This window comes from Choloepus didactylus, chromosome 12 (genome assembly GCF_015220235.1).
Source record: "Choloepus didactylus isolate mChoDid1 chromosome 12, mChoDid1.pri, whole genome shotgun sequence".
Lineage (NCBI taxonomy): Eukaryota > Metazoa > Chordata > Mammalia > Pilosa > Megalonychidae > Choloepus > Choloepus didactylus.
Window position 1 is genome coordinate 8,690,818 of NC_051318.1, and position 23,506 is coordinate 8,714,323.

At 46.9% G+C, this 23,506-nt stretch overlaps 1 pseudogene; it reads right to left on the minus strand.

Moving 5' to 3' along the window:
- The window catches only part of LOC119506757, a 63,303-nt pseudogene extending 40,849 nt beyond the window's left edge, over window positions 1-22,454 (minus strand).
- Window positions 22,455-23,506: the final 1,052 nt, after the last annotated feature.

Here is a 23,506-nt window from a genome sequence, read left to right on the forward strand (position 1 = left end):
TGTTCCTACTTGAAGTCAACCCCCTGCCCATTTGTTACACTAGTGTGCCAGTTTGAATGTATTATGCCCCCCAAACTCCATTATCTTTGATGTAATCTTGTGTGCGCAGATGTGTCAGTTTTGATTAGATTGTGACTCTTTGAGTGTTTCCATGAATATGTGCCCCACTCAACTGTAGGTGATAACTCTGATGAGATATTTCCATGGAGGCGTGGCCCCACTCATTCAGGGTGGGCCTTGATCAGTGGAGCCACATAAATGAGCTGACAAACAGAAGGAACTCAGTGCAGCTGAGAGTGACATTTTGAAAAGGAGCTACAGACAAAAGGGACACTTTGAAGAATGCACTGGAACTGAGAGAGGAGCTTCAGCTTACAGAGACATTTTGGAGATGGCCTTTGAAAGCAGACTTTTGCTCCAGAGAAGCTAAGAGAGGACAAATGCCCCAAGAGCAACTAAGAGTGACATTTTTGAGGAGCTGAAGCCTAGAGAGGAACATCCTGGGAGAAAACCATTTTGAAACCAGAACTTTGGAGCAGACGCCAGCCACGTGCCTTCCCAGCTAACAGAGGTTTTCCGGACACCATTGGCCATCCTCCAGTGAAAGTACCCGATTACTGATGTGTTACCTTGGACACTTTATGGCCTTAAGACTGTAACTGTGTAACCAAATAAACCCCCTTTTATAAAAGCCAGTCCATCTCTGGTGTTTTGCATTCCGGCAGCATTAGCAAACTAGAACAACTAGGGTCACTTTCCTGCCTCCTCAAGGTCACAGCCCGGCTAGCCTGCCCTCTCTAGCCTACACCAGTTTTTCTCTCTCCTACATCAGGCCCATCGGTGCAAAAATATCATTCTCTCTCCTTTACTGGCAGCCTTTCTGGAGCTCTTTTGCAGTATCTGGGGGAAAAAGTTTAATATGCACATCCTTTGGAAAAGATTCCTATGTCTGTATTTAATACTAGTGATATATTAGAAATAAGCACCCAGTAGTATCTGTGAGGTTATTCATTGCAGCATTACCTATAAAAACAAGCAACTGAAAGCCATCTAAATGAACAATCAAGGTTAGTTGAACACATGCGATAAAATACTATGCAGTCATCTTAAGCTGCAGATGAATATTTTAGTAATGCAGAAATAATCATTATAAATTAAATGAAAATGCAGATTACTATAGAAATTATTTAAAATGGTCCTACTGTTATAAAAAGAAAGAAACAAGGATTGTGCATATGTGGGTTTGCACACCAAAAAATAATCAGAAGAATCTAAGCCAGCATTTTAACCCTGGTGTGCCTAACTCCAAAGCCCAAGCCCCTGGCCTATGCTAAGCCGTTGGCTGTGGCCACCCTCGGCTTGCCTGTGACGGAAACCCACAGCATTTACCCCTGCATCTTGTCCCAGGAAGCCACACTCAAACTACACACGTTTCACTAATTGGTTCCCAGTATTTAAGGCTTTCTCCTTCATGGATAGTGCCTATCGAATTGTAAAACCGGGACTGTAACTGAAGCGTGATGTTAAATCTAACAAAACGGCTGCCGGACAAAGGGGCAAGCTGGGCAGACAGGGAGGCTCACAGCCAGCACCCTCCAGTGGAGTGGAAAACAAATATCCCTTTTATGTCAAAACAAAGCAAGAAGGAAGTGTTTCCTGATCTGTTTGGTTTTTTTTAAATCAAAAGATCTCCTATTGTTAAAGAGCAAGCAAGCCCTTTCTAAGGCAGTGAGAGATCGGTCTGCAGTACCTGAAACCTTCAAAGCCAGATTTCCAGCTTAAAAACCATTCTGATTCCCCCAAATCGTCCCACGGCTACTCTCCAGCGAATCCACACCAGACGTTCTGAGAGATTGTCGACATTTCCCAAACCTACCCCAGTTCTCCAAAACAATTAAGATATCACATTCTGAACGTCACCTTCCTACCATATTAAACAGCAGCACGTTGCATAAGAGTAAACAATAGCATTTAAATATAATAATTCCATTCAAAGAGCTGAGGTAAATTGTGTTTTTCAACTTTCCCACAGTCCTGTGACACAGGACGGGGGTGTGTGGTTAGTCCCCTTTACAGACGAAGGAAGTGTCACTCGGTGGGCTTGTCTTGCTGATAAGGAAAGAGGTGGAACCAGAGCCCCGATCTGCTGACCCCTGCCCTCACTGCTCTTTGCATCACGTCTCGCTGGTGCATCTCTTTCCAGGCCTTTGAAGCTGTGCACCCCAAACGAATCACCCCCACCTTCTTCCTGCTCACCCCAACCCCATATCACCAACATTGAGCCAACCCTCCCCACTGTTTGCCCGGCAAATGCCATTATCAGCCAAGTTCAAGAACTAGATCTTGCCTTTATAGAAAATACATATTTACGTTACATGGGTGTTAGCCTAATAATTATTCTTGAAACTGTCATTTTATGTATTTGAATTATATGTCCCCAAAAAAGTCAAAATAAAGAAAATACATTTCTAGGGTGATGCAAATGGTTTACACGAAAATAAAAAATTAAGTCTAGCTTTCACACAAAGTGATATGGAATAGGGGAAATGGAGACCCAGGTGTAGAAACCCCTGAAACAGCCTCATAACTTGTTACCGAACTAGCTCAAACTGGCTCTGCAGTTAAAAAGTGAAGGAAAGAGGCCACAGAAGCACAGGAGTGGTGTCAGTGCCTTACATGGGCATATAAGTTACAGTCAGGGGTGGAGACTTGCTTCAAATGTTTCAAATGTGCTCGGGTTAGTTAGGCCCATCAAATAGGCTGTACCCTCTGGAGCATCCAGCCAATGGAGAAACAGGGGAGGGACTTGTGTGTTAGATTTGGGGAATAAATAGTGCTGCGTTCTATTGTTCGGCGTGCCAACCACCATATTTCGGTTGCGTGCCCATTCTTGCAAGATTGTGAATAAAATCTTTTCTTCTCCACAGTCGGGTGAGGGTTATTCCTTTGCAGATACAGCGCTTGTTTTCACACTTACTTTTAGTACTTTTTAAGTTATGTGCTTTTCTCACCCGTATCTGTTGGTGAGTTTGGTCAGAATTTTGACCCCTCCTGAACCCCATGTCTTCATGTGGGTTCCTGATCCCTTTCCAGTCACCCACTCCCCCGTTTTCAGGCCCCTCTGCCCCTCCTGGCCCACTGTCCCACTTTCCACACACGCACAGAAATGAAATGCCCCTCGTTAACACGGGGCAGCTGCCCACTCAGCCTCATCAGCTTTGGGAACTTTGAGGGCCACCCACTCCGGTGTGAACACGGGACAATACCTAGAATTAAATTAGGACTTTCTGTGGAGATAGCAAAAGAGTATATTGAACACGACTGAGCCCATACTTTGAAATGAGAACTAGACGTAGTCTACTACATGCAGATAAGGGGGCATTTATTTCATCCAGGTCAGAGCCCAGGAACCTCAGGGCTCGTGACCTCTGACCCAGAGGTCAGCTCTGCTGCTGCAAGCCCACCCACTCCTCAACTGTCACAGAATGTTGGGAAAGCCTTAACTGTCACTGGCAGCAGTGCTTGGCCACATCTCATGAGGTGCCCGAAGGAGCAGGAGCCCTGTAGAAATGTCTGAAACCAACTTGTATTCAAATAATTCTGCTGGACTAGGTGCCCCAGACTGAAGGGAAAGAACTATAGGACTCCTGAAAGGCTATAGGACCATGAAGAGAGAAGTTTGGTCCATGCATGTCTGCCAGAGAGCAGAGATGTTGGGCCTGGGGAAGCTTTTCTGCCTACATGCCCCCAACCCACCCGATCACCCCAGGGGAAGGCGAGGTGGTGGGTATGAAGAAAAGAACTCTGTCCCTTGTGCTCCAATATCAATGGAGCAGAGATGCAGAGTTGCAGGGGGGACCTTCTGTGAGGGGAACACCGGAGCTGGGGAGATGGGGACAGAGGGAGTATGAAGCTTGTGGATTAGTTTATGTTCCGAGTCACCCCGCTTCCCTGCAGACCTTCTGAAAGGAATGTGACCCACCTACCTACGGCGTATTCGGGTGACAGAGGAAAGAACACTCAGAAATCCCTTTCGGAAGAAGGATGAGGAGAGGGGAAAGGGGACTTTTTCTTTTTTTCAGGGAAAAGTGGGAGATCAGAGCAGGGAGAAGTGCAGTGTTGGTAAAAATGGGGTTTACACGTACTCGCTGGCAGGTGAAGCTGGGGTCTAAATTGTCAACTAGAAGGCAGTATAGTGGGTGCTAATTTGAGCGTGGAATCCTTTCAGGTTAAGGGATAGATGATAATCATTAACCAGAGTGGACCAGGGAATAATCAAGTCCAGTCTGGGTCCTCTTCTGAAGGCCCCCTGGGTTCCCTGCCCCACTGTCAGCTCTCCATTGGGCATCCATCTCTTGCTTTGCTGTCCCTTCTCCCCATCCTAGGAGCTATGCCCAGGCAGGCTCGCGATGCACAGTCCTCCCCGCTGATTTTATGGAAGGCTTGGCTTCCCTCCGCCGAGCCATCCCACCTTGGCTCTCCAGCCCAAGCCTGCTGTGCCCGCTCTTGTGTTCTCTTTGGCAATTGCATTTTCTCTTTGGGGTCCAGCTTCTCCCTCCATGCCATGGTCATCGGAGAGATGTTTTAAACCTATTTCGGCAGCTGCATATAAGCTGAAAAGTGTTCTGCATTGGACAAAAAATGGGGATGGGGTTAACATCACTTTAGCACAGAAATCTGAGGTGAAATCTCCAGCTTTGGAGCCACTCAGTGCCACTCAGTGCCTTTGCCCTCGTAGCTAATGGCCAACACATGTTGCTCTTTGGGTGCCTCTTATAACATAAATGGGTGCCAAGTGGCAACTCAGCTCAGCCCCTAGATTTCATTGCCCACCACTGGTCCTTTTGCTTCTCCGGTTCTTGATTTGCCACCCTACACCCTAGAACATGACCTGCGGCCAACTGGGCCCTGGTCTAGACCCTCCTGAGAGATGGCGCGGGACCCTAATAAGACGGAAGAGTCTGGAAAGTGTAGGCAGATGTTGGACTCCAGAAGTCATACAGAGTTCAAGGGACAAGTAGATGCCCCAAGGTTCAGATTCCCAGAGCTGGAGAGGCCCCAGGGTGGAAGTTCGCAGCTTTGGGAACCGGGGTGGAAGTTCGCAGCTTTGGGAAAGGCACCATGGCATCGGGGAGAGGGCACATCTTCAGGCTCTGACTCTGCCACGATAGGTCGGGGGAAAGCAGGCAGGCCTCTGACTTTCTAACAGTGGTCCTTCATCAAGATTTTGGGGAGGATGGGGAAAAGATGGAGAGGGCAATCCCTGAAACTGTGTGGCTCTGGAGAGGCAGGGAGGAGGCCGGGAACCCACCCGCAGGAGGGGCCGGGGTGAAAGGCCTCAGGCCCAGGGTGTTGTGAGCCCTGCTTTACAACACCCGCTGCGTCTGCTTCTCTGTGGGGGCTCCCCGTGCCACCCTACTTTGGCAGCTCATGAGGCTGTTCACTCCCAAGTCATGCAGGACCCCTAAAAGAGGGTCCAAGTTTCCCTCCTCTGCCCAGCTAAGGATGTTCCTCCCTGTCTGCTTTATCATTTTTCCCCAGCACAGTCAACAGCCTTGAGCAGAAACCTTCACGGCCGTAAAAAAGATTTTAATGTCAGATGCGAGAGCAAACTCATGATGTCATCTTTTGTCTTTGAACGAGTTTCCATTTTATTTCCCACTAAAAGATGATTTCAGTCCCCCACTTAATACTTTAGATGGTGCCCACTGCCAACAAGTTAAATCAAACTCCTTGGCCTGAAATTTACATTTTTTTAAACCTCATCTGCCGCAAGCCTCCCTGTCCTCTCTTCCTCCAGTCCGTTCTCCCACTCACATCCCTTGGGCTGGCCGAGATCCCTGGGGTGCCCAATACTCCCACACCTCTGGGTTTTTGCTCGTGTTGCCATTCCTTCTCTCTCTTCCTGGAGAACATCTTATCTGCCCTTTCAAAGATAATTTCTTCCACAGAAGCTTGTTACCCCTCTAAACCCATCCCTCCTCGCAAGCACCTGCCCTCCCTCCCCATCAGCAAAGACCGGTCCATTTATGCTCATTTGGATACAACCTGTTATTACTTTTCCTGTAGGTGTGTCTTATCTTCCCACTGTTGTAAGTTTTGAGATGAGGGTCATGGTTCTTCCACATCTTTTACCTGCCCCCCAGTTGCGTTGCAGAGCTTTGTACATGCGTGGAGCTGTACAATAAATGTTGGCTCAAAATATAGGAGAAAAAAGCAAGTACATACTGCAAACAACCCTGGGAGGATGTGCCAACCTGAAGGCTTCTCACTGAACCAGCCACGTCCTGTCCCGTGGTAGGGCACTTTTCCACGCATGCATGTCCTCACTGCCTTTGGTGTCTTGAGTCAGTTGGCCAACTCCAACTGTGTAACTGCACCGCCAAGTCTTGAGCAGAAGGCAACTGAAACCAGTGTCCCACGTATGAACAGAGAGAGCCTGGATCTGCCACTACAAGAGAGACTAAAAAGTCAGGAAAGGAAAAACTTGCATGCGATGTGGAGCTATGTCTATGGAGAGCGAGTGAAGGTCAAAGTTAAAATTCATTGAGTTAGCATTATTAGAGATAGACAAACTACTATAAAGTTAAAAATGGAATTTTTGAGAAAACTGACAGCATACATAGCTTAACACAGCTTTTATTTTTCTGGATGTCTTTTAAGTGCCAAACTATGTCTTCAAAGTCTTGGTTTACCTGCCTTCTCAAAAGAAAGTCAACTGAAGTTCTCTAGTGATTTCAACCAGCAATAAGAGACAAGAAAGATTTATGATGGGTAATTGAAAATTGATAAGCAGAATGATTTTTAAAGTATTAAGAAAACTACTCAAAGCATTTTAGGTAATTCATACCAAGTATCCCCAGAACATACAAGTATTTACATAAACCTAGGTAATCGCATCTATCAGAACGCAAACACACAGTGTATACGGTCAATATGGCCTTCCATTAGGAAAATATCGCCTTGAAATAAACCCTATACTGGTCTTGACTGAAGAAAAAACTTTCAATCCCCAGCTACAAAATTTCTACAAAACCACTAACTTTGTACGGGGGTGACCTTTACTCATAGTCAAGAAAGGGCAAAAAGAAAATCCATCCTAGTTTGGGGAAAAATTCATCCTGCTAAAAAATAAAAAATTTTTCCCAAAGCAAACCTAAACCATGAATGTTCAATCACTCATCAAGATCTGGGGACTATGAAGTTCCCTGGCTCTTGGGATGTGCTTATTGTCCAGAAAAATCCTTCACATAAGTAAAACCTATTTGATTCAAAGATACCTTCAGAGGTCTTCATGCAAATTGAATTAAGTCATCATCCAAACCCTCTTCTACTCTGGAGCCTCCACTGTGAGCATCACAGGGTCCTACCATTCAATGACAGGGGGACTTTAAACCTGAAGTCAAGAGCCACTGGATAAAGTTGAAAATATCAAGAAGATTTCCATAATTTCCACCTGATTTTTCATCTTATTGGCATATGGCTTCCAAAACTGTGGGCCTTAAAGGACTGCACATATTTTCTTACTATTTTTACCTGTAATACTCTCCTAACTGCTCTCCCCAACTCCCTTGCCCCTCTGATCTGTTCTCCCCAAAGGAGGCCAAATTATCTCTTTAAAATGCAAACCTGATCACGTCACTTTCCTATTTTAAAGCAAAGGCCCTCCATTGCTCTTATGATGAAGTCCAAATTCCTTATCTTGGCTTACAAGTCCCCACAGGATCCAGCCCTGCTGTACTTCTCCAACATGCTCAACTCCCCCCTCCCATCACCAGCCACCACCACACATCTCCTCCACCTTCCAGCTCAACCGAATATTCCTTTTTCCTTCATGTGTTACCTGCTGCTGTTTCTTTGCATTCTCAGCACAGTTTCCTCCTTTCCCCCACCCCCACGTGCCTCCTTTAATTTGGACTTGACTTCACGTATACACATAAGCACCCATGCACATTTGCACAGATGTATCTAAGGATGAATGCAGTTGATGGTATAAAAAAGATTTAATTCTTACCATTAGACACTATAAATTCTATAGTGATATTACAAGCCAACATATAACTTGCAAATTCTGAACACTACTTACGTCTTTTTGTCTTGATTACCATCCCCCACCAGGTCAGTTTGAGTGTTTGCATATTATGAGATAAGCCTTAAATTAAGAGTAACTTTACAATGTAGATTGCTCTGACCATCTTTTCTGATACCTTTAATTGCACACTGATGAAATAAGATATCACCCCGCCGTCTGGATTTGGTTTGGCTTGGTCTTGACCGTGTGAAAGATCACACGGTAACATTTACAAGATATTTCATTCACCACAGAGGTAATTTAACTTTTTCATTTGTTGAAGTAACACGAAGATAATCTAGGGAAACAATGACACACCACTCGCCTACCCAATTTTAATATATTTCACCGTTTCCAGAGACCCTTAACAGAAGTATCAGAGTACTTCCCATAGTTTTGCAGAAAATGCCTTGCCATGCAGACACATTATTTGTCTCCCTCTGAGCTTGTGCTTTCAACTATTGAAACGCAAGATCACATATAGTAAGAGCTCAAAATTTTTGTTGGTTATTATTGCCAGCATATCTGATTGATGGTCCAAAATCTACAATTTTCTGTTGTTCCCCCAAAACATCATAGCCCTACCTAACTCAACTTGAATCCAGTAAGTTTTTACTAAGCATCCACTGTATTTCAAGGTCTTATTCCTTGAAAAAGCCCTCATTTACATGGACCTCCTCGAGTCATTAGTATGCTCAGGACATACTGGAGTGAGTGTTCAAACCTTGACATTGACCCTGGGATCCCTTTTTGGGGGTGATCAGCCTCTCTAGCCTAAGTAAGGGCTTTCCCACAGCGCTGCGTTGCCCTATGGGGCTGGGACCCCTGCCGTGGCATTTATCTCTCAAGGGCTGTGTGGTGTGGCTGACGGCCGCCCTCACCTGTCCCACACACCTTTTAGAAATAGTGCATGGACTCGGGCCTCCCCCGGGTCACGAGAATGAGGGTCTGTGCTATTAAGATCTCAACATTTGCCTTTTACAGAATTTCCTAAATCAAGGTTTGTACAACTAGGTTATTGTCCAGCCAGAGGTTCTCCAGGATCCCAGCTGCAGGTTGCCTGAGGGCTCCTGGGGTTGAGAGGAACCAGGAAGTGATTGAAACACAGTATCACATATAGTAAGATTACTCTATGTAATTTAAGATTACTACATAGTGAAGTGATTGCCAGGGGCTGTGCACCAGGCCAGGGGACAGGTGACCCGGCCCCACCTAAGAAACCCCCCATCTCAACCCAGGGACCAGAGTCTCACACTGCACATTCCCCACCCCCGCCCCCACCCCACATTTCCCAGAGGCACCCCACTGATATTAAAAAATGAAGTGGGGATTTTCTTTAAACAGGCTTATCCCAAATAATCAAAGCAGTCCTTTTTAATGCTTGAGAATAAAGCCTAAACAAGGTTAATCTGAACTCGAAAATGAATGCACTAAAGGACAAGAGTGGACCCGAGTGCTGAGATTTTATAGCAAATAAAATCCTAACCAGCCAGGATGCCTGAAACTTCAGCAATCCACCCAGAGACAAGCCATTCGTGGGCGCCTTCCCTGCAAGTATCGGGCAGGATGCCAGGGAAAGAGACGCATGAAAAAAGAATCGACAGGACTTGGTCTCTGGATGGATAAGGATAGATGACTGGGAGAGGCAAAAATAAAAAATAAATGGAAGATGGCTTGCTGATCACCCCCAAGTAACTGTCAGCGGGGGCAGCTGTATGAATCAGCTCCTGATGTGATGGAGGGGTGGGGGGAGAGGTGGGGAGCGGAGGCTTGTCGACCCCTTTGGAACCCTCCTCTGCCCAGGAGAGGCTGCTGCAGAGAAGTGCACGCTGCCGGGAAGGAGGGTTTTGTCAAAGAGCCACGCCCAGCTCTGTTGGGGAACCGTGTGAAAGAGGGGCTCCAGCCACTGGTACAAGCCAGGCGGCTGCTATGGGGCAGCAGAAGTGTGGCAAGGGAGGGAGGGAGGGGATGGGCAGAGGCTCCAAGGATACTGGTGGGGTCCTTTCCTTGACCCCGACTGTGGCGACACCAGTACTGGTTTCACAACTATTTGTTAAACCGCATGCGTTCATGCACTTTTCTGTATGTTGTTCTATTTTACATCATTTAAAATGTGGAATGTAAAAAGCACAAGAGAAAGCCCTGCCCCCTGCCCCCTAGTAACTGTAGGACTTTGGGCAGTAAAAGTAAGAAAAGCTGCTGGCGCCTGGCACTTGCACGTGGGACTTGCTGTTTCTCTGTGAGTTTGACACTATTGCCCCCATTTTACAGATGAAGAAACTGCCCTAGCACAGTAGAGGAGCAGGCCCGAGGTCACACCGCTAGTGAGAGGCCGGGCTGGGTTTGAACAGAAGGTCCCCTGAGGTCCCCCCAGAGCCTGCCGTCCTGCAGCGACCCAGGGAATCCCCCCGAGGCTGGCAAAGCCACCCACCAACCCACCCTATGAGGCTGTCCCCGGAGGTCAGTTTAGAGAAAATCGTACGTATGCAATTGAAATGGAAGAGGTGGTTTTGACAGCTCACGTTGTGGGTTGGCAAGATAGGCATAATTCAACGTGATGAGTTTAATTGCTTGTGAGAGTTTGCCTTCTTTTTTTTGAGTTGACGTAATTAATGCTTCTGCAGGGGTGTGTAAAGGAAAATGCCTATTAGGCATGGAATACATTATGGCTGGAAGAGTTTCCAGCGCTTAAGGTGGTTTATATTTTTGTTAAAGGGCGTATTGAAATACAGCTGAGTGGTTGCCTCCCTCAGGAATCCCTGGTGTGGCCTCAGTGTCCCCATGAGTTGCAAAATTCCATATCACAAAGCCCCTGGGAAATGGTCTCTGGCCCCTGAAGAGTAGCAGCGGAAAAAGTCCCAGGGCTCTGATGGCCCTGAAAGCCAGAGCTGGCGGAACTCAGCTCGTGGGGACCGAGCACAGGCCCCTTTCCCCAATGTTGGCTTCCTGATGCCCAGGCTAGGGTGGTGTCACTGTGCCCGGGGGGGGTGACTGTGGACAACTCGGTGTACTTGAACAAAATGAACTGGCCCCGTGGGAATGGTCCCTCCACTATGTCCCGTCTGGCTCCCTGAAGCCCCTATGCTCGTAACCCCGATACTATAATGCCATCCCCATGCTTCCCCAGATCGAGGGTCGCTTAGACCTGGAAGTAAGCGGGGATGGACCATGGGGCACGTGAGCCATGCTTTTTCCTAAAGCACTCAACTAACTAGTGTCAAAATTGCAGGTTGCTCCTCTAGCATCACTCCAAGAGACCCCTGGGTGTCTGGCCTTTGTTCAAATCCACAGCTCCAAGATCAGGAACGATCTCAGGCAGAGTAAGCCTGGAGGGCTGTGGGTGATCAACTAGGTGAACGTCCCTGCTGGAGTGTGCCATCCTGGCCCTGGGATGGAACCTGGTCTAACACTGAGAGTGAGGACCTGTGGGGGCCCCTGAGATCGAGGACGGTGGGACGTGCTGGGAGGATTGAAGGGAGCAGGGCTCACGTGTTGTGCATCTGCTGTTACGCCCCACTGGGGCCCTGGAAGCTCAGACCTCCATCTGTCACTGGAGGATGTAGCTGTTCTCTCTGCTCTACACCTACTTGCCCAGACTTGTTCTTTATCCTTCAGAGAAGTAAATCTTGTTTGACAGGCCTGTCCCCAGCCTCTCAAGTTGGAAGCCGTGAGCTCCATTTGTCAATGTGAAGGGAGCACAAAAATAAACACGGGTGTACCAGGGAGTAAGTTACAGAGTCTCCTGGATTTTTCAGACAAAGCATGGGACTTGAAGAACTGAATTGAGGCTTTGGGGAAGCTTTGGCTGCCCCAGAGTGAGATTTGGAAAAGGGGATGCTGTAAATTCTTTCCCCTGCCCTTAGGAAAGCCCTTCCTGAATAAAATCCAGGGGTGAGCTCTTGGCCAACTGGAGAAGGAAGCACCCAAGTCGAAGGCACTGCCTTAAAGAGTGAAGGTGGGGAACGACGGGCTCCTCCCAGCCGGGTTGTAACCCCAGCTCCGCCACTTACCGTGCCATCTTGGGCACCCTGGTCTCTGAGCCTCGTTTCTCCTCATCTCCGAAAATGAGGCCGATGATAGCGCCTATCTCATAGAGTTGTGAAGATTAAATGGGCTAATGTGTGTCAGGCTCGTAGAGAGCCCCTGGCAGAGAGCAAGCACTCAGGAAGTGTTTTCCAGGAGCAGCAGCAGGTGGGCTGTCATCAAAGGGAAGCAGCTGCCCTTTCCAGAGGTCTTAGCTTTGTCCTCCTGGGCAAGCCGACTGTTTCTCTGCCGGAGTTCTCTCCCACGTGTTCTGTTTGCTTTCGATGGTTTTCAGCCTTGTCACCCATGTTTGTCAATCCCTGAGCAATTTCAGGGACTTCTTGGGAGAAATCCTGATCAAGTTCCCCTAGGCCTGAAGATGTCAAAGCCACTTCTCTGCTCTTTAATCCCCCAGAATGCAACATGGGATTTCTAGAATCACCTCTCCCAGGAGGTCAGAGCAAAAATCTGGCTGGATGAGGGGAGTCTGCTCATTGCCTGGTGTTTGATTATCTATCCTTTCACTCTGATCCAGGTCCATACCTCAGAGGTCAATCAGTACAAAATAGAGAAAAATAAATAAAGAGAACATGGACCCAGCTGTTTGGTTGGACCCGGAAAGGGTTTCCTCAAATGCAGTGCAGACTCCCTAGTTACAGATTCAATGGTGAAACTAACAGTTGGAGGCCAAGAGTAAAAAACACATCTCCCTGGAGAATAGTTTTGCAAACATTTGTCAAGTAAGGAGTAAAAACTCAAAGCACAGGTGCCTCACTTAGCCTGTGGTGTAAACCCCCTGAAACAGTAAAGGAAGCAGACTGCTGGTCAACCAGCCCACTCGGGCTTCCCATCTACAGCCTTTGAACCTTTCCTCACTGCGGGCAGTTAGATCCTTGCTCAGTATGTCCCACAGCACTTGGCAAAGGGAGGTAACAAAAGAGAGCAGAGGGGAAAAGAGTGTCTTCCTGCCTTTTGACTTTCAAAAGCCTAGACTTTTATGGGAGTAGAAAACATGGTGGGAACAAGCGAGACCCTCTCTCTCTCCCGCATGCCCCTCTTATGTCAGGGGAAGACTCCTCTACTTCTTGGGGGTAGAAGAGAAAGAGAGGAAGTGATGAGGGAGCTAATGTCTGTGGGTCCCCAAAAGAGGCCTTATCCCCAGGTCAAGCCGGGGGGGGGGGGGTGGAAATCCTGGAGAAGTCATCAAACTCCAAACACAAATGGCTAACAGGCGTGTTTAAAAATATGGGGCCTGAGAATGGCCTCCCAAGACCCAGAAACTGGCTGCTGTGTGCCTGGGAGAAGGCGACATGTGGTGGGGACAAGGGATATCCCTGCCCACTTGTGCGAATGTGGCCCAAATGCAACAGTGGGCAACACACTGGATAGCATGTGGACAGATGACACAGAGGACCGGTTGGCCCACCCAACACTTTTGTAAAGCCTCCTGCAACTTAAAGGCCAAGAGCCTGAGCCCAGAGGGTAGATGTCCTGGATTGGACTGAGATTTAATTTACCATCACCCTAACAGATTGGCAGCTTACAAGATAGATGGAGCTTACCATTGGAAAGATACAGCTCTGAGATTTGTGGCCCGATATACCTGTGAAAGTATACAAAATATTGTAGGAACCGTCGAGCCCAGCCTATTATAGATGGGAAATCTATTGAGGGTTTGTTATGTCACACGCACTTCTGAAAAGCCATCAAAGAGGCTGTGCACTTGGTGTGGTGTTGCCTGCACCGTGGTAGAACAGGGAAGGAGCTGCAGCCCAGGCAGGCCAGAGAGGGGTCTCACAAGGCCCCACACACCCAGTGGAGCAGAGAGAAAGTCAACGAAGGTTGACTCTGAAGTCAAGGAGATTTTAGAATTCTGAGAGAACAGTGACTTCGAAGGGACCTACAGAGGAGAATGGAGAGGTGTTTGGTCATTAGCATGGGGCCTTTGAAGAGCCAAATCTTGGAGGGGACAAGCACGGGACAGCTGATGGCCAGACCACCCAGCCACTCCGTAGCATAGACTGCAGGGACAGAGACCGAGCAGGGTGAGGTGCCTCCAAAAGCACCCACTGGGCACCAGGCACCCCTCTTTCCTGTGCCACAAAACACATTAACTCCCCAGCCACTTATTTCACCTCCAAGAAAACAAGCAGGTGGAAATAGAGGAAAGGAACCCTAAGAAACAGAGCATTTTCCCCACAATGATAAGCTCGAACTTCGCAACGATCGAGAAAATTGCATTGGACTGTGGATGAAAAAGTCTCTGGATTAGACTGAATGTGTTGGGTTGGGAAAGGCTGAGTAATCTGCTCTCAAGGCAAAGCTGAGTTCAGTTGAAGAAAACAATGTCACACTTGCTCACACTCGGCTCATGATTGCCTGACATATATCTACTATGTGCCGAAGGGAGTGCAAGAAAAGCAGTATTGCAGGAGTGTTCCAGAAGACAAAGCGGGAAAGCAGCAGGAAATGGTAGTCCACGGGACTCCTTATGCAAGGTTATGTGGTCCTGCAAAAGGGGGTTATAATCTGGGAAACATTTCATTTAAGCCAGAAAACCACTTATTAAATGAAACGTGCACGCTCACCGTTTCAACGATGGTAGCAATAAAGATAGATGAGAGAGGGTGAGGTTAGAGGCAGGAAAACCACAAAGGAAGCTAACTTAGCAGTCTAGGAGACAAGGTCGATAAGAAGGGATGGATTTCAGAGGAATTTAGGGGGTAAAAGCAAAAGAACTTGCTGCTTGATATTTGACTAAGGAAAGTGCAAAGGAAAGTACAGGATTCAGGGCAACTTGAGGCCAGTTCCCCTTGTTTGAACAACTGAACGGGTGGGAGTGTCATTCTCCAGCTTCATCAGGAAAGGCCGGAGAGGGGTTGGGGTGGAGGAGGTTGGTTGGCGAGAGGTAATATGTGAAGGTCACCCGACATGACAAATTTGAGAGGCCTGTGGGACACAGGATTGGATAGTTCTACAAGAGACAGAGAAAGGACCAATTACCTGGGAGTCATCAAGGTCCGGAAGGTACAAGAAGTCATGCCATGCATGAGCTCACCCGGTGGCCAAGCCTAGAGTGAAAAGAGAAAAAGGGCCCAGGGTGGGAGCTTCTCTGAGCCTAGACAGTGGACTGGGAGAGCTCATGATGAGCTCTGGTGATGAGCAGCCTGGGGGGTGAGGGCATGACACAGGAGCCAGAAGTGCCAAGTCATTGAATTGAGGCTCACCAGAGGGAGTGGATATTTGGGCCCGATACCGGGAGAGGCCTGCCAAGCTGGCAAATGGGGAGTCAGGGGCTGTGGGTGATAACATTTCTGCATTTCTTCTCTCTTCTGTGGTTGCATGATTCTCAGCAAGCTCTGAGTCATTATTTATTGCCTACCTGAGTCATTATTTATTGCCTACTAAGGTGGGGTTTTGTTTTTGTTTTTCTCCCACTGCTCCCCTAATTTAGCTAAGAACAGCCAAGTGTAGCCGGGCTGTGACCGGAGAGTTGCAAGAACTAAGTGGGGGGCAACTCCAACCTTCCGAATGGACCCCAGCCCCACTGTTCCTCTGAGACTGTCCCCTTTTCCATATCTCCCATGAACTACCAACACTGGAGTCTCCAACAGTCTCCAAAATACTCTGAAGATGCATGGCCAACATCTGTACTGAGTACAAGCACCCTTGAGAGGCCCCGGGGCTGCAGAGCACTCGTTCCTTCTAGTGCCTCCCAAGCACGATCAATCCATGCATTGATTTGATTTTAAACTTTTTCCATGGCCACCAGTCTCCTGAAGAGATAGGATGGCCCTTGGTGCTGACTTTATTTTGGCATTGAGGCCTGTATAAATTCAGGCGCATTTTTATCCCCCCAACATGGCCCACCCACAGTGTGCTCAGTCAACCTCGTTCTTTGGTCACAAATGAAAATGAAATAGACTCACTGAGTTCTCCCTTAGTGCACTGCTCCTCGGGGAGTGTGTGTTTAGAAGGAGCCCCAAGGCCTCCGTCCTCGGGCCTGCCCTCCTGTGAGCTTGGGTCAGTGCTGTCCCCAACCACGTCACCCCACCAGGCGTGGTCTGGGCCATGCCTCCGGCACATTCTGGGGTACTCCTGGGTGCACGGAGCCTTACCCTCCCCCTAGCGTGGTGACAAGTCTGAAGTCTTATGCAATTTATTGAGATATATGCACATACCATAAAATCATCCAAAGTATATGACCTTTATATGCATCACTTGTGGGCCCTCTGCACATCTGCAATTTAAGTTCAAAGGTCATAATTTCCCAACATTGAAATTTTTTATTTTTGACTTGGATTCAGGCCACCGATCGATTGCAACAATTTCATTTCACATGGCCTTGAGTGCACTGCTCAGGAAAAGAGGAATTTTCAGGAACCTCAGTTCTACTTGAGTTCCAGCTGTGTACGTTGGTGAGGGATTTAGGATGTGTGTGGTATTCCGGGTAAACCCTTCTTTGGTATTTGGAACTCCCTGCCCTGACCCACCCCACACCCCTTTTTCATTAAAAATGTCAGCCTCCAAAGGGCCACAGGGTGGCGGAGCTGGGAGATGAACCTGTGGCAGAGGGGCTTGGGCTGGACGTCCTAGAGGGGAGTGGGCAGGAAAGGGGACGCAGCGAGAAAAGCCCGCCCATATCAAAGCAATAGAGGGCAGACCGACTGCACCCAGATTTTGAAGCTCCATAGCTGATGAGTCTCTCTCAAATAAACCTATCTGATGTGGAAGGATCACTTCACATGGAAGAGACAATACAGAGAGCTCCCAGGTTGAGAGAAGTGGTTTTCCTAAAAGAGATAGAAGGTCCGTATCCTGACCTCATATCAGAAGACAGTAAAGACCATTTTTAAAAAGCTGATGTTTGAAACTTCTATTGCTTTTAAGAACTAAGCTTTAAACCTTGCAGAGATTCCAGAATAAGAAACAAAACTTCTCAGTTAGATAAAAATAGTGAAATGTAGCAGGTAGTTCCAGCTATCTGTGATACATTTGGTTTTCCAAAAGCATCCATTTCTAACATTATGCTCATGCTAGACTAGGTGGAATCAAAGGTCAAGTCTTCTCTCAAGTCTGGAAATGCTATGTGGGAAAACAATTTTTATTGCAATTAGAAAAAAATTGTTGGAAATGAGGTTCCCTTTTCTTGAAAAAGAATGCCATTTCCAGATATTCAAGAAACAGATGGGCCCATGCTGTGTTGTCTTTTGTGCAGTTTGAATAGAGCAAAGGGAGATTAATGACATAGCAAGGACTTACTAGCCTAAGCTTTGCCAACTTAGACAACTACGGCCCTGGGCCATCCATTTTCCTGTTGTGAAAACCATTAGAAGAAGGAGGGGCAGTAGCTGGGGGAGATGCCATGTGCCACTAGTGAGAGCTGATGGGGAGGGAGCCTGGCACTGGAGGAGGCCAAAGATGCAAGATAGCGGAAGAGGGAGGTAGGGAGCAGTGGTGGAGGAAGGGGAGGTGTTGTGAAGGAGGGGGTTGGCTAGGGAGGTGGGGAGAGGAGGAGAGCAATGGGGAGAAAGAAATGATGGCAGAGGAAGGGATCCCCAAGAAAGGGAAGTTTGGGCAGAAGGAGAGATGATGAGGAAGGAGAAAAATATGGTGGAAGTGGGGATTTTGAAAGATGATATGGAGGACACTGAGGTGATGATGGGAATAGAAGAGGAAAAATATTCATAAATTTGATGCATGATCTTGGTAGATATTTCAGGCACAGTGTTCCAAATAACGTGCTCAAAACTTCACCTTTGAAGTAAGACCCTGATATTCTTGAATCTGGCTATTAGGTAAGAGCACTGGTCTATAATAATGGTTGATTTCTTAGGAGAAGTTTTTTTTTTTTCATATTTCATATATCCTTAGTATGTCAGGTCTTTTCTAAAGAGGAAGATAATAATTTTTAAAATAAAAATATTACCGCCTAGTGGGAAAAATACAAAGTATTTTATGGTCAGAATTGAATTTATTCAAGTTAGAAACACAGAAAGTTAGGAAAGGGGTGTAAACTACTGGCCTCTTTAAGAAAAGTCAGCCTCAACTGCCAGTGCCAGCGTTCCTGTCTGGGGCTGGTCTTGCCAAGGGGCCTGCTCGAGGCTGTCCACAGGAGCTCCGGGCCATAGGAAGCCGCCCTCAGGAAAGTGAGGCACTGCCCCCATGGAGCCGGAACCGAGGCCTGGGCACCTTCCCCACACCCGACGCAGAGTGCACAACCTGGCGATGGGTCAGAGGCTTCCTCGAGCATGCTTGTCATCATTTGAGAACTCAGCAACAGTCTTGAAGACAGCACCCACATTCCCAGTGTGGATTCCCAGTGCCAGATGGAGCAGAGTCTGCTTCTCAAAGAACTGTATTTGGTTGTTTTGACCTGTGTTGTGGCACCTTGAAGGAGCCGTGCAAAGAAGCTTCCTGTATTTCACCTGACTTGTGGGAACTCTCCCAAGATAGAAGTGATAGCCTGAGAGGCATTTTGAAAAATATTCAAAAGCAAATGCATTAGCCACTGCCACCTAGGGCAAGGAATTAACAGTTGAGGCAAACAGTAGACACCAAAAAGTATGGGAAGATAGGTTAGGGATTTAAAAACTTTGAAGAATAAGGGCCTTTAAAAGCTCCCCACTTAACCACTGTGACTCTAAAAAGCCATATGCATGCCCAGAGTGGAGCACATGCTTAGAAAAGACCTGAGAAGGCCCTAAGTCCTCACCTTTGACTGACCTTCATCTCTGCACAAGCAGCAAGTGAAGGCCAAGGCAGGGTTGTAAACTGCCCAGCTAAGTACTGAAGGAGTGTCCAAGCACACGGAGCCCATGGCAAAGATGGGGAGGTTTTTATTATTATTGTTGCTGTTGTTTTTTAGTTCCAGGTATTTTAAGGAAATTGTCAAATCACTAGTTGACCATTCAGCCAACCAACCAGAGACTTCAGTGACCACACTAAAGAGTACAGACTTTACAATATTTGTTCACAAAAGTCACTAAACAAACAGCCACCACAACAGGCAGCAACAGTAAACAGGAGTGTGAAGACTCTGATTCCAGAGTTTATACATTTGTAATATTCAGAAAGTCTAGTTTTCAACAAAGAAGTACAAGGCAGGCACACTGTCAGGTACAGACTCTACAGTATAAAAAGAGAAAATAGAAAATCACCCTGTGAAACTCAAGGCATCAGAACATGGTATCTCTAGTAGTGAATACTCTACCATTATAAATATGCTCAAAGAGCTGCAGGAATCATTGGAAAATCAGCTAGGGGAAATCAGAGAAATGATAAGAGAGTGCTGCAAAGGGTTGAAATCACACACAGTAGAAATGGTGAATATAAACAAAGCACTAGCAGAAATCATTAATTTGCCAAAGAAGAGCAACAAATTTGAGCCAACAACAACAACAACAACGACGAAAAACCTGAATTTAATACACTGAGATTACCCAATCTAATAACAAAAAGAGGATGGAGAAAAATGAAGAGGGCCTAAGAAAGTTGTGGGACACCATCAACATCATCAAGCATACCTATACATATAATAGCAGTCCCAGAGGGAGAGAAGAGGGGGAGCAGGGCCAAAAGAATATTTGAAGAAATAATGGTTGAAAATTTCCCAGATTTGATGAAAGCCATGAATCTACGTATCCAAGAAACTCAACGAACCCCAAATAGGATAAACTCATAGAGATCCACTACAAGACATATTATAATCAAACTGTTGAAAGTTAAAGAGAGAATTCTGAAAGCAGCAAGAGAGAAGCATCTTGTTATGTATAAGGACCCTTAATAAGATTAACCACTGATTTCTCACCAGAAACTATGAAGTCCAGAAGGTAGTGCCGTGGCATATTCCAATTTTGAAAAAAAACAGCTGTCAACCAAGAATACGATATCCAGCAAGACTATCATTCAAAAATGAAGGAGAATTTAACATATTCCCAGATCAACAAAAATTGAGATTGTTGCTAGTAAACCTGCCCTCCAAAAAATGCTGAAAGGAGTCCTTCAGCCTGAAGCAAAAGGACATTAGAGACTAACTAGAAACCAAAGAAATAAAATACACAGGTAAAGTTAGCTACATACATAAATATAAAAGTCAGTATAAATGTATTTCTGGTCAGTACTTCTTTTTTCCTATTTATTTGAAAGATAGCTACATAAAAATCAAGAAATCAATGTCAATAGAAGTACAACACATAAAGATGTAATTTGTAGCAATAACAGGTGGGATGGGGAATGGATCCATACAGGAGCAGTTTTGTATAAACTGGGAAGGCAGCAATGGAGGAATTGTGAAAACATATCAAAGGGCAACCTAACTCCTTTCTTATCAGTAATTACATTAAATGTAAATCGGTTAAAAGGCAGAGATTGGCAAAACAGATTAAGAAAACTGTGAGTCAACTATTGTTGTGTACAAGAGACTTGCTTTAGAACCAAAGACACAAATGTATGAAAGTGAATGAAAAAAGATATTCCATGCAAATACTAACTGAAAGAGAATGGAGTGGCCATACTAATACCACACAAGATACACCTTAAGGCAAAAATTGCTGTAAGAGATAAAGAAGGACATTATGTGTTGATAAAAGGGTCAATTCTTCAAGAAGTTATAACAATTATAAATGTACCTATCAGCAAAATCTCAACATACATGAAGTAAAAATGATAGGTGAAGGGGAAAATAACAGTTGTATTTGGAGACTTCAACACCCCAACTTTCTGTTGGATAGAATTGGACAAAAGATAAACCAAGAATCATTTATATGACCTTCCAGAATAGGCAAATCCACAGTCACTTAAAGCACATTAGTAGTTGTCAGGGGCTGGGGAAAGAGGTAATGGGGCATGACTACTTGATGGGTATGGGGTGAGGAAGCTGTTCTGTAATTAGATAGTGATGGTTGTACAACATTGAGAATGTGCTAGAAGTCACTGAATTATAAACTTTAAAATAGTTAAAATGGTGAATTTTATGTTTAAGTGAATTTTACCTCAATAAAAAGAAGTTATTTCTTCTCAAAAAAAAAAAAAAAAAAAAGTCAGCCTCGTTAATGGGAGGTTTTTTGAAAGTGGTTAAATACATTAAAAAAAAAAAAAAAAAAAAAAAAAAAAACCCTGATCTGCTCAACCTATAAACAAGTCAAGGTCCCCTCAGGAGCTGAGGTGGGTTACAGGGAGCAAACTGCTCTCCTGGAGCTCACGGCTTCTAAATAAAGTCTTCTGAGTCAGAAGGGAATGGAAAAGATTTCTCAGATGCTGCAGACTCTACCACAAACAAAATTATGAAGTCAAAAAAGTGTTGCATCTTCTGGTCCCTCTTCCTCTGTCACCCAGATGGGGAGATCCCCCAGCTCCCAGAACACTGCCTTGCCTGTGGTAGCACTCAATAAATCTTTTATGAGTAAATGAATGAATGAATGAATGAGTGAGTGAGCAAGCTGGGCCTCCAGGCCAGTAGAGGAATCAGGGCAGAATAGAATGATACAATAGAAATTTAAAAAATGGAAGGGAAGGGCTTCAGTGGCAGTTCCAGGGGGCTCTTGGGAGCTCTGCTGGGCTTTTGATTCTCTGCATCTTCTCCCTGCCCCTCTTGCATCCCACTTTCATGCTTCAGTACGGATGTACCTGGCACCTGCAGTGTACTCACCAGTAGTGAGGACACCCGCAGTTTAATAAGAGCTCAGGTTCTGATGGGGAGAGGAGACTGAACATCATCTTAAGATAATTCCAAAGAAATGAGTGTCATTAAGGATATAATGTAGGGCAAGATGATCTTGACCGGGGCTGAGGGGCGACTTGGGACAGGATGGAGAAGGGGAGTGACCTCTGGGCCTCTACCCGCTGCCGATACCCAAGGGGGCCTTTCCCCAGGCTATACCAGGGGAACGAATTTAAGATGGGAAAATCACAGCAGAGGCAGCGAAGAAGTAGGTTTCAACCAGGGAGGTAATAAAAGAACCCCCAGCAGCTAATGATTTTAAATCTCTACTCAGAAGAGCTAGAATGATGAGGAAACTTGCAGACATAATTGTGGAAATGAAATAATTCTTGAGGAATTGCCAAGGACGAGAGGGGAGCCCAAAAAAGACAGGAAAAAAAAACTTTAAGTTCAAAAAAATGAATGCTGATCATTCACCCCAGGAGAAAGAGAATGAAATTCTGGCTGGGTTTAATGTGAATTCTCAGCAAAATGCATGGGTGACTTTTCCAAGAGCAGGCGTGGATCTTCTTGGGGGTTCCCACCTCCTCCCCTCGGGGTGCCCCTGACTTGAATGTGGGGCTGCACTCCCCAAATCCCTCCTCCCTGGACGGGCCACTCACCTGGATGAGCAGAGCCCGGCATACCTGAGTTCACCATGTCCCCACTCACCTGTCCCTCACAGTCATTCATTCATTCATTCATTCACTTCACAAATATTTTGTGATCACTCCATGCCAATAGGGGTCCTGCCTGCTGCAGTAAAAAGAAAGATAGCAGGTGCAGGGTTGAGTGCACCAAGTCCGGTCAGAGAGTGGGACACTCCCCCTGCCAGGGGCTGCCGCCTAACTCGCCAGGTGCATGGGGACAAACTAGTTAGCCTCTCTGTGCCTCGGTTTCCTCATCTGTGAAATAGGGATGACAGCACAGGCTTGTCACCAAAATGCGTGGAAGGGAGGAAAGACACAGGAAGGGGAGGGAGGGGGAGAGGGAAGTGAGCGAGGAGGAGGAGGGATGGAGGGAGTGGACGGAGAGGCACTCAGCTCACTTGGGAGGATCACACGGGAAATAGGCACTTAACACAGTGCCTGGCACAGGATAATATCTACAAACACTGCCCCTCCTTCAGGAGCTGCAATCTGTTGCACAAACCGTGGAGACAATATTAACAGCTGACATTTATTGAGTGCTGAGAACGTGCCAGGGGCCATTGGGAAGCTCAGCCCTTGGGACTCATCATCCTCAGCTCTTGGCGAGATGGGTTCCGGCTGCAGAGGGGTGGGCGCCCGGCGCGGAAAGGCGAGCGCAGGACGAGAGACAGGGCGGCAGGGCCGGGGCGCCGACCCGGGGGCTTCGGCGGCCCCTGGGCGCCCCCCGGCCTCTCCCGAGTCCGCGCAAAGGCGGTTCCAGCCTCCGCGCCGGCCTGCTATGGGGGACTCGCCGCCCGGGAAGCACTGGAGGGTCCCGCGGGGAGTCGCCGGAGACCCCCCCTGGGCCGAGCGCCAGCGCAGGCCGTGCTGCGGGCTTGGACTTTATCCTCTAAGCAATGGGGTGTCGCTGGCAAGCAGTGGGGGGCGCATCGCGCTTGGAGAGACCCCCAGGGGCCAAGCGGGTTCGGGGGAGACAGGCCTGGAGCAGGGAGGCCGGGCGGAGAGGGCTGCAGGCACCCAGGAGGCTGCGGATGTGAATGTGGACAGAGCGAGGAGACAGAC